Source organism: Orbicella franksi, chromosome 7 (genome assembly GCF_964199315.1).
Source record: "Orbicella franksi chromosome 7, jaOrbFran1.1, whole genome shotgun sequence".
NCBI classification, from domain to species: domain Eukaryota; kingdom Metazoa; phylum Cnidaria; class Anthozoa; order Scleractinia; family Merulinidae; genus Orbicella; species Orbicella franksi.
In genome coordinates this window covers 17,805,244-17,823,334 of record NC_138151.1, presented here as the reverse complement: position 1 = coordinate 17,823,334, position 18,091 = coordinate 17,805,244, and positions in this window count along the sequence as shown.

The window sequence follows — 18,091 nt, the reverse complement described above, 5'->3', positions numbered from 1 at the left end:
GCGTAGCGTAGAGTAGAGTAGAGTAGAGTGGAGTAGATTAGCGTAGAGTAGAGTAGAGCAGATTCGCGTAGAGTAGAGTAGAGTAGATTAGCGTACAGTAGAGTAGAGTAGATTAGCGTAGAGTAGAGTAGATTAGCGTAGAGTGGAGTAGAGTAGAGTAGAGTAGAGTAGAGTAGAGCAGAGTAGAGTAGCGTAGCGTAGAGTAGAGTAGAGTGGAGTAGATTAGCGTAGAGTAGAGTAGAGTAGAGTAGAGTAGAGTAGATTAGCGTAGAGTAGAGTAGATTAGCGTAGAGTAGAGTAGATTAGCTTAGAGTAGAGTAGATTAGCGTAGAGTAGAGTGGAGTAGATTAGCGTAGAGTAGAGTAGAGTAGATTAGCGTAGAGTAGAGTAGAGTAGAGTAGAGTAGATTAGCGTAGAGTAGAGTAGAGTAGAGTAGAGCAGAGTAGAGTAGAGTAGAGTAGATTAGCGTAGAGTAGAGTAGAGTACAGTAGAGTACAGTAGATTAGCGTACAGTAGAGTAGAGTAGAGTATAGTAGTGTAGAGTAGAGTAGAGTAGAGTAGAGTAGCGTAGCGTAGAGTAGAGTAGAGTAGAGTAGAGTAGAGTGGAGTAGATTAGCGTAGAGTAGAGTAGAGTAGAGTAGAGTAGATTAGCGTAGAGTAGAGTAGAGTAGAGTAGAGTACAGTAGATTAGCGTACAGTAGAGTAGAGTAGAGTATAGTAGTGTAGAGTAGAGTAGAGTAGAGTAGCGTAGCGTAGAGTAGAGTAGAGTAGAGTAGAGTAGAGTGGAGTAGATTAGCGTAGAGTAGAGTAGGGTAGAGTAGAGTAGATTAGCGTAGAGTAGAGTAGAGTAGAGTAGAGTATATTAGCGTAGAGTAGAGTAGATTAGTGTAGAGTAGAGTAGAGTAGAGTAGAGCAGAGTAGAGTAGAGTAGATTAGCGTAGAGTAGGGTAGAGTAGAGTAGAGTGGAGTAGAGTAGAGTAGATTAGCGTAGAGTAGAGTAGAGTAGAGTAGAGTAGCGTAGAGTAGAGTAGGGTAGAGAAGAGTAGATTAAAATAAAATAGAGTAAAGTAGAGTAGAGTAGAGTAGACTAGAGTAGAGTAGAGTAGAGTGGAGTAGAGTAGAGTAGAGTGGAGTAGAGTAGAGTAGATTAACGCAGAGTAGAGTAGAATAGATTAGCGTAGAGTAGAGTAGAGTACATTAGCGTAGCGTAGAGTAGATTAGCGTAGCGTAGAGTAGAGTAGAGTAGAGTAGATTAGCGTAGAGTAGAGTAGATTAGCTTAGAGTAGAGTAGATTAGCGTAGAGTAGAGTAGAGTAGCGTAGCGTAGAGTAGAGTAGAGTAGAGTGGAGTAGATTAGCGTAGAGTAGAGTAGAGCAGATTCGCGTAGAGTAGAGTAGAGTAGATTAGCGTACAGTAGAGTAGAGTAGATTAGCGTAGAGTAGAGTAGATTAGCGTAGAGTGGAGTAGAGTAGAGTAGAGTAGAGTAGAGTAGAGCAGAGTAGAGTAGCGTAGCGTAGAGTAGAGTAGAGTGGAGTAGATTAGCGTAGAGTAGAGTAGAGTAGAGTAGAGTAGATTAGCGTAGAGTAGAGTAGATTAGCGTAGAGTAGAGTAGATTAGCTTAGAGTAGAGTAGATTAGCGTAGAGTAGAGTGGAGTAGATTAGCGTAGAGTAGAGTAGAGTAGATTAGCGTAGAGTAGAGTAGAGTAGAGTAGAGTAGATTAGCGTAGAGTAGAGTAGAGTAGAGTAGAGCAGAGTAGAGTAGAGTAGAGTAGATTAGCGTAGAGTAGAGTAGAGTAGAGTAGAGTAGAGTAGAGTAGAGTAGAGTAGAGTAGAGTAGAGTATAGTAGTGTAGAGTAGAGTAGAGTAGAGTAGCGTAGAGTAGAGTAGAGTAGAGTAGCGTAGAGTAGAGTAGAGTAGAGTAGCGTAGAGTAGAGTAGATTAGCGTACAGTAGAGTAGAGTAGATTAGCGTAGAGTAGAGTAGGTTAGCGTAGAGTAGAGTAGAGTAGAGTAGAGTAGCGTAGCGTAGCGTTGAGTAGAGTAGAGTAGAGTAGAGTAGAGTAGAGTAGATTAGCGTAGAGTAGAGTAGAGTAGGGTAGGTTAGCGTAGAGTAGAGTAGAGTAGAGTAGAGTATATTAGCGTAGAGTAGAGTAGATTAGCGTAGAGTAGACTAGAGTAGAGTAGAGTGGAGTAGATTAGCGTAGAGTAGAGTAGAGTAGAGTAGATTAGCGTAGAGTAGAGTAGAGTAGAGTAGAGTAGAGCAGAGTAGAGTAGAGTAGAGTAGATTAGCGTAGAGTAGAGTAGAGTAGAGTATAGTGGAGTAGAGTAGAGTAGAGTAGAGTAGCGTAGAGTAGAGTAGGGTAGAGAAGAGTAGATTAGAATAAAATAGAGTAGAGTAGAGTAGAGTAGAGTAGAGTAGAGTGGAGTAGAGTAGAGTAGAGTAGAGTGGAGTAGAGTAGAGTAGAGTGGAGTAGAGTAGAGTAGATTAGCGCAGAGTAGAGTAGAATAGATTAGCGTAGAGTAGAGTAGAGTAGATTAGCGTACAGTAGAGTAGAGTAGATTAGCGTAGAGTAGAGTAGATTAGCGTAGAGTAGAGTAGAGTAGAGTAGAGTAGAGTAGAGTAGAGTAGAGTAGATTAGCGTACAGTAGAGTAGAGTAGATTAGCGTAGAGTAGAGTAGAGTAGCGTAGCGTAGAGTAGAGTAGAGTAGAGTAGAGTAGAGTAGAGTAGAGTAGAGTAGAGTAGAGTAGAGTAGAGTAGAGTGGAGTAGATTAGCGTAGAGTAGAGTAGAGTAGATTAGCGTAGAGTAGAGTAGAGTAGAGTAGAGTATATTAGCGTAGAGTAGAGTAGATTAGCGTAGAGTAGAGTAGAGTAGAGTAGAGCAGAGTAGAGTAGAGTAGATTAGCGTAGAGTAGAGTAGAGTAGAGTGGAGTAGAGTAGAGTAGATTAGCGTAGAGTAGAGTAGAGTAGAGTAGAGTAGAGTAGAGTAGAGTAGAGTAGAGTAGAGCAGAGTAGAGTAGAGTAGATTAGCGTAGAGTAGAGTAGAGTAGAGTGGAGTAGAGTAGAGTAGAGTAGCGTACAGTAGAGTATAGTAGTGTAGAGTAGAGTAGAGTAGAGTAGCGTAGAGTAGAGTAGAGTAGAGTAGAGTAGAGTAGCGTAGTGTAGAGTAGAGTAGAGTAGAGTAGAGTAGAGTGGAGTAGATTAGCGTAGAGTAGAGTAGAGTGGAGTAGAGTATATTAGCGTAGAGTAGAGTAGATTAGCGTAGAGTAGAGTAGAGTAGAGTAGAGTAGATTAGCGTAGTGTAGAGTAGAGTAGAGTAGAGCAGAGTAGAGTAGAGTAGAGTAGAGTAGAGTAGAGCAGAGTAGAGTAGAGTAGATTAGCGTAGAGTAGAGTAGAGTAGAGTGGAGTAGAGTAGAGTAGAGTAGCGTACAGTAGAGTATAGTAGTGTAGAGTAGAGTAGAGTAGAGTAGCGTAGAGTAGAGTAGAGTAGAGTAGATTAGCGTAGAGTAGAGTAGAGTAGAGTAGAGCAGAGTAGAGTAGAGTAGATTAGCGTAGAGTAGAGTAGAGTAGAGTGGAGTAGAGTAGAGTAGATTAGCGTAGAGTAGAGTAGAGTAGAGTAGAGTAGAGTAGAGTAGAGTAGAGTAGAGCAGAGTAGAGTAGAGTAGATTAGCGTAGAGTAGAGTAGAGTAGAGTGGAGTAGAGTAGAGTAGAGTAGCGTACAGTAGAGTATAGTAGTGTAGAGTAGAGTAGAGTAGAGTAGCGTAGAGTAGAGTAGAGTAGAGTAGAGTAGAGTAGCGTAGTGTAGAGTAGAGTAGAGTAGAGTAGAGTAGAGTGGAGTAGATTAGCGTAGAGTAGAGTAGAGTGGAGTAGAGTATATTAGCGTAGAGTAGAGTAGATTAGCGTAGAGTAGAGTAGAGTAGAGCAGAGCAGAGTAGAGTAGAGGAGATTAGCGTAGAGTAGAGTAGAGTAGAGTGGAGTAGAGTACAGTAGATTAGCGTAGAGTAGAGTATAGTAGAGTATAGTACTGTAGAGTAGAGTAGAGTAGAGTAGCGTAGAGTAGAGTAGAGTAGAGTAGAGTAGAGTAGAGTAGAGTGGAGTAGATTAGCGTAGAGTAGAGTAGAGTAGAGTAGAGTAGATTAGCGTAGAGTAGAGTAGAGTAGAGTACAGTAGATTAGCGTAGAGTAGAGTAGAGCAGAGTATAGTAGTGTAGAGTAGAGTAGAGTAGAGTAGCGTAGCGTAGAGTAGAGTAGAGTAGAGTAGAGGAGAGTAGAGTAGAGTGGAGTAGATTAGCGTAGAGTAGAGTAGAGTAGAGTAGATTAGCGTAGAGTAGAGTAGAGTAGAGTAGAGTATATTAGCGTAGAGTAGAGTAGATTAGCGTAGAGTAGAGTAGAGTACAGTAGAGCAGAGTAGAGTAGAGTAGAGTAGCGTAGAGTAGGGTAGAGTAGAGTAGAGTAGAGTGGAGTAGAGTAGAGTAGATTAGCGTAGAGTAGAGTAGAGTAGAGTAGCGTAGAGTAGAGTAGGGTAGAGAAGAGTAGATTAAAATAAAATAGAGTAGAGTAGAGTAGAGTAGACTAGAGTAGAGTAGAGTAGAGTAGAGTAGAGTGGAGTAGAGTAGAGTAGAGTGGAGTAGAGTAGAGTAGAGTAGATTAACGCAGAGTAGAGTAGAATAGATTAGCGTAGAGTAGAGTAGAGTACATTAGCGTAGAGTAGAGTAGATTAGCGTAGCGTAGAGTAGAGTAGAGTAGAGTAGATTAGCGTACAGTAGAGTAGAGTAGATTAGCGTAGAGTAGAGTAGATTAGCGTAGAGTAGAGTAGAGTAGAGTAGCGTAGCGTAGAGTAGAGTAGTGTAGAGTAGAGTAGAGTAGAGTGGAGGAGATTAGCGTAGAGTAGAGTAGAGTAGATTAGCCTAGAGTAGAGTACAGTAGAGTATATTAGCGTATAGTAGAGTAGATTAGCGTATAGTAGAGTAGAGTAGAGTAGAGCAGAGTAGAGTAGATTAGCGTAGAGTAGAGTAGAGTAGAGTGGAGTAGAGTAGAGTAGATTAGCGTAGAGTAGAGTAGAGTAGAGTAGAGTAGAGTAGAGTAGAGTAGAGTAGAGTAGAGTAGAGTAGAGTAGAGTAGAGTATAGTAGTGTAGAGTAGAGTAGAGTAGAGTAGCGTAGAGTAGAGTAGAGTAGAGTAGCGTACAGTAGAGTAGATTAGCGTACAGTAGAGTAGAGTAGATTAGCGTAGAGTAGAGTAGGTTAGCGTAGAGTAGAGTAGAGTAGAGTAGAGTAGAGTAGATTAGCGTAGAGTAGAGTAGAGTAGAGCAGAGCAGAGTAGAGTAGAGGAGATTAGCGTAGAGTAGAGTAGAGTAGAGTGGAGTAGAGTACAGTAGATTAGCGTAGAGTAGAGTAGAGTAGAGTATAGTAGTGTAGAGTAGAGTAGAGTAGAGTAGCGTAGAGTGGAGTAGAGTAGAGTAGAGTAGAGTAGAGTGGAGTAGATTAGCGTAGAGTAGAGTAGAGTAGAGTAGAGTAGATTAGCGTAGAGTAGAGTAGAGTAGAGTAGAGTACAGTAGATTAGCGTACAGTAGAGTAGAGTAGAGTATAGTAGTGTAGAGTAGAGTAGAGTAGAGTAGCGTAGCGTAGAGTAGAGTAGAGTAGAGTAGAGTAGAGTGGAGTAGATTAGCGTAGAGTAGAGTAGAGTAGAGTAGAGTAGATTAGCGTAGAGTAGAGTAGAGTAGAGTAGAGTACAGTAGATTAGCGTACAGTAGAGTAGAGTAGAGTATAGTAGTGTAGAGTAGAGTAGAGTAGAGTAGCGTAGCGTAGAGTAGAGTAGAGTAGAGTAGAGTGGAGTAGATTAGCGTAGAGTAGAGTAGAGTAGAGTAGAGTAGATTAGCGTAGAGTAGAGTAGAGTAGAGTAGAGTATATTAGCGTAGAGTAGAGTAGATTAGTGTAGAGTAGAGTAGAGTAGAGTAGAGCAGAGTAGAGTAGAGTAGATTAGCGTAGAGTAGGGTAGAGTAGAGTAGAGTGGAGTAGAGTAGAGTAGATTAGCGTAGAGTAGAGTAGAGTAGAGTAGAGTAGAGTAGCGTAGAGTAGAGTAGGGTAGAGAAGAGTAGATTAAAATAAAATAGAGTAAAGTAGAGTAGAGTAGAGTAGACTAGAGTAGAGTAGAGTAGAGTGGAGTAGAGTAGAGTAGAGTGGAGTAGAGTAGAGTAGATTAACGCAGAGTAGAGTAGAATAGATTAGCGTAGAGTAGAGTAGAGTACATTAGCGTAGCGTAGAGTAGATTAGCGTAGCGTAGAGTAGAGTAGAGTAGAGTAGATTAGCGTAGAGTAGAGTAGATTAGCTTAGAGTAGAGTAGATTAGCGTAGAGTAGAGTAGAGTAGCGTAGCGTAGAGTAGAGTAGAGTAGAGTGGAGTAGATTAGCGTAGAGTAGAGTAGAGCAGATTCGCGTAGAGTAGAGTAGAGTAGATTAGCGTACAGTAGAGTAGAGTAGATTAGCGTAGAGTAGAGTAGATTAGCGTAGAGTGGAGTAGAGTAGAGTAGAGTAGAGTAGAGTAGCGTAGCGTAGAGTAGAGTAGAGTGGAGTAGATTAGCGTAGAGTAGAGTAGAGTAGAGTAGAGTAGAGTAGATTAGCGTAGAGTAGAGTAGATTAGCGTAGAGTAGAGTAGATTAGCTTAGAGTAGAGTAGATTAGCGTAGAGTAGAGTGGAGTAGATTAGCGTAGAGTAGAGTAGAGTAGATTAGCGTAGAGTAGAGTAGAGTAGAGTAGATTAGCGTAGAGTAGAGTAGAGTAGAGTAGAGCAGAGTAGAGTAGAGTAGATTAGCGTAGAGTAGAGTAGAGTAGAGCAGAGTAGAGTAGAGTAGAGTAGAGTAGAGTATAGTAGTGTAGAGTAGAGTAGAGTAGAGTAGCGTAGAGTAGAGTAGAGTAGAGTAGCGTAGAGTAGAGTAGAGTAGAGTAGCGTAGAGTAGAGTAGATTAGCGTACAGTAGAGTAGAGTAGATTAGCGTAGAGTAGAGTAGGTTAGCGTAGAGTAGAGTAGAGTAGAGTAGAGTAGAGTAGCGTAGCGTAGAGTAGAGTAGAGTAGAGTAGAGTAGAGTAGAGTAGAGTAGAGTAGAGTAGAGTAGAGTAGAGTAGATTAGCGTAGAGTAGAGTAGAGTAGGGTAGGTTAGCGTAGAGTAGAGTAGAGTACAGTAGAGTATATTAGCGTAGAGTAGAGTAGATTAGCGTAGAGTAGAGTAGAGTAGAGTAGATTAGCGTAGAGTAGAGTAGAGTAGAGTAGAGCAGAGTAGAGTAGAGTAGATTAGCGTAGAGTAGAGTAGAGTAGAGTATAGTGGAGTAGAGTAGAGTAGAGTAGAGTAGCGTAGAGTAGAGTAGGGTAGAGAAGAGTAGATTAGAATAAAATAGAGTAGAGTAGAGTAGAGTAGAGTAGAATAGAGTAGAGTGGAGTAGAGTAGAGTAGAGTAGAGTGGAGTAGAGTAGAGTAGATTAGCGCAGAGTAGAGTAGAATAGATTAGCGTAGAGTAGAGTAGAGTAGATTAGCGTACAGTAGAGTAGAGTAGATTAGCGTAGAGTAGAGTACATTAGCGTAGAGTAGAGTAGAGTAGAGTAGGGTAGAGTAGAGTAGCGTAGCGTAGAGTAGAGTAGAGTAGAGTAGAGTAGAGTAGAGTAGAGTAGAGTAGAGTAGAGTAGAGTAGAGTAGAGTAGAGTAGAGTGGAGTAGATTAGCGTAGAGTAGAGTAGAGTAGATTAGCGTAGAGTAGAGTAGAGTAGAGTAGAGTATATTAGCGTAGAGTAGAGTAGATTAGCGTAGAGTAGAGTAGAGTAGAGTAGAGCAGAGTAGAGTAGAGTAGATTAGCGTAGAGTAGAGTAGAGTAGAGTGGAGTAGAGTAGAGTAGATTAGCGTAGAGTAGAGTAGAGTAGAGTAGAGTAGGGTAGAGTAGAGTAGAGTAGAGCAGAGTAGAGTAGAGTAGATTAGCGTAGCGTAGAGTAGAGTAGAGTGGAGTAGAGTAGAGTAGAGTAGCGTAGAGTAGAGTAGAGTAGAGTAGAGTAGCGTAGTGTAGAGTAGAGTAGAGTAGAGTAGCGTAGAGTAGAGTAGAGTAGAGTAGAGTAGCGTAGTGTAGAGTAGAGTAGAGTAGAGTAGAGTGGAGTAGATTAGCGTAGAGTAGAGTAGAGTGGAGTAGAGTATATTAGCGTAGAGTAGAGTAGATTAGCGTAGAGTAGAGTAGAGTAGAGTAGAGCAGAGCAGAGTAGAGTAGAGGAGATTAGCGTAGAGTAGAGTAGAGTAGAGTGGAGTAGAGTACAGTAGATTAGCGTAGAGTAGAGTATAGTAGAGTATAGTACTGTAGAGTAGAGTAGAGTAGAGTAGCGTAGAGTAGAGTAGAGTAGAGTAGAGTAGAGTAGAGTAGAGTAGAGTGGAGTAGATTAGCGTAGAGTAGAGTAGAGTAGAGTAGAGTAGAGTAGATTAGCGTAGAGTAGAGTAGAGTAGAGTACAGTAGATTAGCGTAGAGTAGAGTAGAGCAGAGTATAGTAGTGTAGAGTAGAGTAGAGTAGAGTAGCGTAGCGTAGAGTAGAGTAGAGTAGAGTAGAGGAGAGTAGAGTAGAGTGGAGTAGATTAGCGTAGAGTAGAGTAGAGTAGAGTAGAGTAGATTAGCGTAGAGTAGAGTAGAGTAGAGTAGAGTATATTAGCGTGGAGTAGAGTAGATTAGCGTAGAGTAGAGTAGAGTACAGTAGAGCAGAGTAGAGTAGAGTAGAGTAGCGTAGAGTAGGGTAGAGTAGAGTAGAGTAGAGTGGAGTAGAGTAGAGTAGATTAGCGTAGAGTAGAGTAGAGTAGAGTAGCGTAGAGTAGAGTAGGGTAGAGAAGAGTAGATTAAAATAAAATAGAGTAGAGTAGAGTAGAGTAGACTAGAGTAGAGTAGAGTAGAGTAGAGTGGAGTAGAGTAGAGTAGAGTGGAGTAGAGTAGAGTAGATTAACGCAGAGTAGAGTAGAATAGATTAGCGTAGAGTAGAGTAGAGTACATTAGCGTAGAGTAGAGTAGATTAGCGTAGCGTAGAGTAGAGTAGAGTAGAGTAGATTAGCGTACAGTAGAGTAGAGTAGATTAGCGTAGAGTAGAGTAGATTAGCGTAGAGTAGAGTAGAGTAGAGTAGCGTAGCGTAGAGTAGAGTAGTGTAGAGTAGAGTAGAGTAGAGTGGAGGAGATTAGCGTAGAGTAGAGTAGAGTAGATTAGCCTAGAGTAGAGTACAGTAGAGTATATTAGCGTATAGTAGAGTAGATTAGCGTATAGTAGAGTAGAGTAGAGTAGAGCAGAGTAGAGTAGATTAGCGTAGAGTAGAGTAGAGTAGAGTAGAGTAGAGTATAGTAGTGTAGAGTAGAGTAGAGTAGATTAGCGTAGAGTAGAGTAGAGTAGATTAGCGTAGAGTAGAGTAGAGTAGAGTAGAGTAGAGTAGATTAGCGTATAGTAGAGTAGAGTAGAGTAGAGCAGAGTAGAGTAGATTAGCGTAGAGTAGAGTAGAGTAGAGTAGAGTAGAGTAGAGTAGAGTAGAGTAGAGTGGAGTAGAGTAGAGTAGATTAGCGTAGAGTAGAGTAGAGTAGAGTAGAGTAGAGTAGAGTAGAGTAGAGTAGAGTAGAGTAGAGTAGAGTAGAGTATAGTAGTGTAGAGTAGAGTAGAGTAGAGTAGCGTAGAGTAGAGTAGAGTAGAGTAGAGTAGAGTAGAGTAGCGTAGAGTAGCGTAGAGTAGAGTAGAGTAGAGTAGCGTACAGTAGAGTAGATTAGCGTACAGTAGAGTAGAGTAGATTAGCGTAGAGTAGAGTACAGTAGGGTAGATTAGCGTAGAGTAGAGTAGAGTAGAGTATATTAGCGTAGAGTAGAGTAGATTAGCGTAGAGTAGAGTAGAGTAGAGTAGAGTGGAGTAGATTAGCGTAGAGTAGAGTAGAGTAGATTAGCGTAGAGTAGAGTAGAGTAGATTAGCGTACAGTAGAGTAGAGTAGATTAGCGTAGAGTAGAGTAGACTAGCGTAGAGTGGAGTAGAGTAGAGTAGAGTAGCGTAGCGTAGAGTAGAGTAGAGTGGAGTAGATCAGCGTAGAGTAGAGTAGAGTAGAGTAGATTAGCGTAGAGTAGAGTAGATTAGCGTAGAGTAGAGTAGATTAGCTTAGATTAGAGTAGATTAGCGTAGAGTAGAGTAGAGTAGAGTAGAGTAGAGTAGAGTAGAGTAGAGTAGAGTAGCGTAGCGTAGAGTAGAGTACAGTAGAGTAGATTAGCTTAGAGTAGAGTAGATTAGCGTAGAGTAGAGTAGAGTAGAGTAGAGTAGCGTAGCGTAGAGTAGAGTAGAGTAGAGTAGATTAGCGTAGAGTAGAGTAGAGTAGATTAGCGTACAGTAGAGTAGAGTAGATTAGCGTAGAGTAGAGTAGAGTAGAGTGGAGTAGAGTAGAGTAGCGTAGAGTAGAGTAGGGTAGAGAAGAGTAGATTAGAATAAAATAGACTAGAGTAGACTAGACTAGACTAGAGTAGAGTGGAGCAGAGTAGAGTAGAGTGGAGTGGAGTAGAGTAGAATGGAGTAGAGTAGAGTAGAGTAGAGTAGAGTAGAGTAGAGGAGAGTATAGTAGAGTAGAGTAGAGTAGCGTAGAGTAGAGTAGGGTAGAGAAGAGTAGATTAGAATAGAATAGAGTAGACTAGAGTAGAGTAGAGTAGAGTAGACTAAAGTAGAGTAGAGTAGAGTAGATTAGCGTAGAGGAGAGTAGATTAGCGGAGAGTAGAGTAGAGTAGAGTAGATTAGCGTAGAGTAGAGTAGAGTAGAGTAGAGCAGAGTAGTTTAGATTAGCGTAGAGTAGAGTAGAGTAGAGAAGAGTAGAGTAGAGTAGAGTAGAGTAGAGTAGAGTAGAGTAGAGTAGAGTGGAGTAGAGTAGAGTAGAGGGGAGTGAAGTAGAGTAGATTAGCGCAGAGTAGAGTAGAGTAGATTAGCGTACAGTAGAGTAGAGTAGATTAGCGTACAGTAGAGTAGATTAGCGTAGAGTAGAGTAGAGTAGAGTAGCGTAGCGTAGAGTAGAGTAGAGTACAGTAGAGTGGAGTAGATTAGCGTAGAGTAGAGTAGAGTAGAGTAGAGTAGAGTAGAGTAGAGTAGAGTAGAGTATATTAGCGTAGACGAGACGAGAGTAGATTAGTGTGGAGTAGAGTAGAGGAGAGTAGAGCAGAGTAGTGTAGATTAGCGTAGAGTAGAGTAGAGTAGAGTAGAGAAGAGTAGAGTAGAGTAGAGTAGAGTAGAGTGGAGGAGAGTAGAGTAGAGTGGAGGAGAGTAGAGTAGAGTAGAGTAGAGTAGAGTAGAGTAGAGTAGAGTAGAGTAGAGTAGAGTAGAGTGGAGTAGAGTAGAGTAGATTAGCGTAGAGGAGAGTAGTGTAGAGTAGAGTAGAGTAGCGTAGAGAAGAGTAGATTAGAGTAGAATAGAGTAGAGTAGAGTAGAGTAGAGTAGAGTAGAGTAGACTAGACTAGAGTAGAGTAGACTAGAGTAGAGTAGAGTAGAGTAGAGTAGACTAGAGTAGAGTGGAGTAGAGTAGAGTAGAGTGGAGTAGAGTAGAGTGGAGTGGAGTAAAGTAGAGTAGATTAGCGCAGAGTAGAGTAGAGTAGATTAGCGTAGAGTAGACCTTGGCTTCGTTTCAAAATCTTCTCGAAAGCAGTCGTGACGTCTTTTCCAGTCTTGATCTTGAGGGGTTCCACCCAAGCGTACTTGGAAAACACGTCGACCACTGTCATCAGATATCTGTAACCGCGATTGGATTTGGCAATGTTGATCACTTCGATCAAATCTGCCACCCACTGTTCATCGATACCAAACACCATCACGGGGAGAGTTGCTTTCTTTTATTGGAATGGTAACAACATACAAAGATACACTAAACAGACCAAAAAATGAGCCAATACTACTTACAATGATAAAATTACAATAACCTATACGTACATTAATTACAATACTATAACAGTAGCCCTACTAAACAATACAAATAAACGGTGCTTACACTTACAGTAATGTGGTACTTATATAATTTTATTTTTTTCCTCCACCTTTAATTTACACATTTTACACAGTTAACAGGGTTTGCACTACTTGTAATGCTTATACAACAATACTACGCTATTTACATTACTTACAAAGAGATGTACTACAATTATAAGCCTGCACCACTTGCATACATACACTATTTATATTATGGTGGCACTTATCATTATGTTTTATTATGCACTAAAACTAACAACTACGAACATTACTGCGGTTGGCTTAAAGAAAAGAGTTACAATAAGAGAGAGTGAAAAGAAAAGGACGAAGGGGAGTGAAATGTATAATAATTTTCTCCAGATGTTCAAGAATTTATGTAGCTTTCTTTGGGTGGTGTAACTTCTCTTTAAAATATCAAGTTTGTCTTGAAGGCGGAGAAGAAAGCCTTCAAAACATAAGTTGCCATCACATGAACTTGTCGAGAAGATATGGAATTTTGCAATAAGAAGAGTGATATTAAGTGCCTGTTTATTTTTGATGTTATTATGCCAACCGTATAGGACGTTAGATTCAGTCAGAATGATCACTTGTTTAAATTTCTCGTACCACCAGTTGATGAATCTATCCCAAAAAGCCTTAGATACAGTACAGTGGTACAGAAGGTGGTTTATTGTTTGTTTTTGAATGGCACATAAGGAGCAAATGTCGCTTTCAGTAATACCAGCTTAAAAAAGGCTGGATTTGGTAGGTAAAATGTGGTGGATTATTTTAAACTGGAAGGCAATTAATTTCGAATCTTTGGTTATTAAGAAAGGCAACGAGTACACTTTGTGGATATTTTCTTTGTTGAAACCGTAATTTAGAATTCTGTTCTCTGATGTCGGTGGACTTACGTTGTTGCTTAGAAGTGTAGCGTAGGCTACACGGGTCGACGGAAGGTCTTCAAGAGTGGCGTTTTGGCGTAAGATGTTTTGATTCAATATTTTCTTCCATTCTGTAGGAATGGCAACGATGAGGCCATTGTACAGTGTAAACGGAATATTGATGTTCTCTTTGTGAGTGAGCTCGTCCAGTGAGAGGAAGGTGTTGTTTTCTTTTGAAAAATGTTTAATACGTGTAATCTGTGCTTCAAATAAGGGTTTGAAAAAAACTGGCCGGTCTCCAAACGACTTTCACTAAAGAAAATAAGTCAATCAAAAAGAAATCCACATAAACGGTGGGCTCATAATAGATACATTTTACATGGAGGCAAAAACTCATAACCTATGGGATTTATTAAAAAAAAAAATGTGAAAGTTAGAAAACTCCGCAACCTCAGGTTACTTGATGTCTAGACAGCATGCAGAAACTTCAAAATAGTCTATATGTCCAGGAATTTATAAATAGCTTGTTGAAGGCCATCGGTGAGAATTAGGTTAGAACGCCTGAAAAGATGCAATTGCTAGGTGTTTTCATCTTTTTGATTTTACACTGGTTTGTGTCACTTAACATTTGTTGCGCAAGGAAAGTGAGGGGTAAGCGAAATCCAACGGCAGTATCAAATGAGATTTATGATTGTGTGATCAAGATTGCTAATGGGAAGCCTCTTCTACCGGTAAAAGAAAGAACCAGCGCAGAAAGATCAGCGTATATAGAATACTGGAGAGCGAAAGGAGAGATAACCGTCCAAAAGGAAAAAGGGAACGATGTGCTGTATTACCGGGGACGTCGAATGCTTCGACTCTCTGGAGTCGATAAACTTGTGGCAGAGGAATTTGACCACACTAAAGGATCAGGCGTAAGAAAGCTAGTGAGCAACTTGCGGCATACGTTTGTGGGGCAAGGCCGAGCTAAAGTTCAAAACATCCTGAACTCTGGTACTCTTCACTACAGGAAAAATGCTAAATTTCTCAACAAGGCTGCACTCAAACCCATTCGTGCTCAAGATGTTCAAACTAGGCATCAAGTGGATGGACATGGGCAAGAGTGGAACAGTGTCTCAAAATAAGAAATCATACCGGTATGTGTTATCAGTAATGGGCGTTTTTAGTCGGTTCGTCTGGCTGTGTGCAGTCAGAGAAAAAAGTAGCAAGGTCATCTCTGACGAACTGCAAAATATTTATTTAGAGCACGGACCACAGCGCGCAGTTCAAAGCGACCAGGGCAGTGAAGTTAAGGGTGCTGTGACTATGCGCGCGCGGCCGCATGAACATAGAGCTAATATATACAGTCCACCCTTCCATCCACAGTCACAAGGGAGGGTTGAGAGAAGCCTCAGGTCACTTAGATCAAAAATAGAGTATGACTTTTTAAAAATGGGAAGAAAAGGCGTTAACTGTACGGAAAATCTGAGCAATTATCAGCGTATTCTAAATGAAGACCCTAAAAAGTATTACGATACAAGACACCCTTTGAGGTCTACTTCGCTCGAAGAAGCAATTCGCTTAATAGGGCATCGACCCCAGGAATGGAAAAAGAACTGCTTAAGAATAAGAGAAAGCTTAACCCTGGCTATGCAGATCGAAAGCGCCGACAAAACACGTATCAGTTGTGAGAAAGGACGCCCACACCGCTACAGCAAGGTGTGACAGAAGAATGAAACAGGCATATGCAAGAACCAATCCATCCTCAAAATATGCTGTCGGGGAGAAAGTGTACGTGCGCCTTCATGGTAAAGGACGACTTCAAAAGAAACGTGGTGTTGCTGAGACGGTCATTGAAAAGAGAAATTTAAAGAGGCACCTATATAAAGTGTCGTACACGTCCCCTGAAAGCGGAAAAAAAACGAGAAGAAGTGGCTGGCAGTTGATGATTTAACGAGTTTAACCTTATGAGAAGAGAAAAACAAACAAAGAGTGGCCAGGCTTTCAAAACAGAAAAAAGAAAACCATCGTGCTAAATTTCTTATCCCTATCGAAAAGGAAGACTACGAGAAAATGGTAGAGGATCAAGGATTTGTGATTACGTACAATCCCCCTGGAAATGGAATTTGCCAATTTGCGGCTTTGGCACATCAGTTAAGTGGTCTTAGGATCTTCAGGTCTCCTGAAACTTCGAGAGACGAGAAAGTTGAATACCTGGAAAGTAATCCCCTCGATCACGATGGATTCCCGCTATTACAACTGGTCCCAGAATACGAAACTTGGAGCGATCACCTTTTACACATGATGCAGAACCAGACGTTTGGGGATCAGCTTACTTTATATGCAGCAGCAAATCTGTATAACGTCAACGCTCATGTTATCTCTTCTCTTGGTGTTGGGACTGATCACACATTTAGCCCCTCATCCAGTATTCCTCTTACTACCGTCTATCTTGGCCACTTCGCTGAAAACCACGGAGAACATTATGTCAGTCTTACCCCAGGTGCTCAAAACAGTGTCAGTGGCTGTAATGACTTCACGGAGAATGAGGACGGTGGTGGTGATGCCATAAATGACGATGACAGACCTAATGTTGCTGATGTTACTGACGATGTTGTGCAGGGCGTATCACGTGATTCAGATGACGTCATTGCTGGTGGAATTCATAGCACAGACGATTCACAAGATCAGCAATTTCTGAACAATGATGTTTTAGAGATAATTATCAAACTAACTTTATGCGCCTTCCCTTTCATGAGAGATAACCTGAAAGGTGTGAACAGATTTTTTAGATCAATGGCCAGAGTATATATACCAGAGCTCCCTGATCACCCTATGGCTATCAGCGTGCGGAAAATCATAATGCTAAAAGGTAGAGGAAATGGTCCTGTTGTACGCTTGGAACAAATAATAAGATCTCCAAAATAGCACCAGTCATGGCTCAAGTTAGAACCACAACCGTATGGATGGTTCTTGACAACGGGCATACACTGGAAGCTTGCGTAGAGTCGGGAAAATTAGCATACCTCGACTCTTTCACTGTTGTAGTTAGATACAAAGGACAAAAGTGACAAACGACACCTAAAATATGTTTGTAGACTGAGTTTATCGAATATAAAACGCATTGTTTACTTGTTCGCCAGTTATTACGTTTGAGGCCTACTGTTATTACATTTGGAGCCAGTTATTACATTTGAGGCCAATTATTACACTTGTGGCCTCAACGTACTTTTCCGACAGGTGAGTGTTGAGCTCGAGGGAAACGAGTCACACCACCCAAACTACCAGGTCGAGTCGGATCTCGGTAGAACTCCATTAACTTGGTGTAAGGGTTGGTCTTCTTTTTCTTCTTACTCTTCATAACGTTGCCAGTTTATAGAGACATCGATACCAGATGCACAGATGACGTTCACAAATGGCCAGGAACCACTCAAATGACAAGGGTTGTCGTTTCAACCACAAGATAAAGACTACGAAACGAGACACGTTTTTACTCACATTAGTGTCTTCGAATTCTTTTAAGGGATCATCTATTTAGCTTTCGTTAAGTAAGCTAGTAACGCCATTTATTTTGCTTTCCGAAACAAAGTTTGTACATTAATACGACTGCATGTTTCACAGAATTTGCGTTTGTAAAAAATGTGTTATAGGAGAGCCGTAGAGATCATTATCTAGACAGCCGTAGAGCAGTAGAGCGGTAGACCGGTAGAGCCGTAGAGCCGTAGAGTACAGTACAGTAAAGTGCACTACAGTTCAGCACAGCACAGCACAGCACAGCACAGCACAGCACAGCACAGCACAGCACAGCACAGCACAGCACAGCACAGCACAGCACAGCACAGCACAGCACAGTACACTGCACCACACCACACCACACCACACCACCCTACCCTACACTACACTACACTGCACTGCACTGCACTGCACTGCGCTACGCTACACTACAAACGCAGCACTGCACACAGAGCACAGTACTTTATTATATGGCTGTGTCTCACAAGGACTGGGAACCACCGAATTCACGAATTTGATTGGCTGAAATCGATATTGACCGCGGTCTAGATTTTCCCGTATAGACCGACATCTAGACCGGTTTCAATTTGCGTTGAAAAAGTAGCAAACTAAAATACAAAAATGTTCACTGTTTTCTTTTATTTTCTTCTTAATTATTTATGGAAGTGCCAAAAAGCCTGATGACCAAAAAAAGTAAAGAGGACGAGCAAATTTCGGCAGGTTTAAGTTAAGCTCATCTCCGTTTGCAAGCAAAATGTCAGCAAACCAGTTACATTAAACGAATTAAAGTTTTCTTCTTTGCCATATAGTAAACATCTTATTAACCGAGCTGAGTCGGTCAGTATGGGAGAATCTTGACCTCGGTCGTGTGTACAGACCTCGGTCAAGATTCTCCCATACAGACCTCCTGCTCGGTTAATAAGAGCTAATTAGTGTAGTGCAGTGCACCAGTGGTTCTTACGTCTGAATATTTTCCCATTTTCACGCCCTTTTAAAACAAAATAGCGCCCACATGCGGGTACTGTGTCACGTGAAAAAATCCAAGAATGCCATTGGTTGAATCGTTGCGTAAACGCAGATGGACGCGAAAAAGTTGAACTGTGTTCAACTTTTTAAAAGAAGCTCGTGATCTCTACGTGCGGTAACCGTACGTAAATTTCTCGAAAAAAAACGTGGGACTGAAAATTGGGAAACATAAAGTTTGTGCGTAAAATTGCCTTTTGACGTGCGTTGAAAATTTTCACATGTCATCAACTTGCATAGAGAATTACGCGACAGTGGAAATCTTAGGCTAATCATTAAACAGGCCAACGAGTGGCAGACTCCATTACACGCAAACTTCACTGACTTCGAAAGAGGCTTTCGATTCCTCTTCTGACCTGACCTGTACATAGACCAAGAACAACAACAGATTCTTAAAAAATAAGAACTATTGGCGGCACAAAACGTTTAGAGAAGAAAGGGAAAATAGTATTAATTAAGGCTTACTAAATTTTAAGCTTACTAGCCTAAAGTAATGCCACATTGTATATTTACCTTAGCTAGTTTAAGCGGATCGTTTACATTATTTATAATCAAGCGCAAGTGAACCTTTAGGTAAGGAAATTCTTCTTGTCTCACGAATTTCGAAACCCATGTGGACTTTCAAACCACGGCAACTACTATCTTAACGGCTGCTGTCAGTTTACGAGGTACAATAATTAAGAATTTTGTCTATTACGACTCAAAAGTTTTCATGAGCTGAAGGAAATCCTTGAAATCGTTTCGGTACCAAAGAA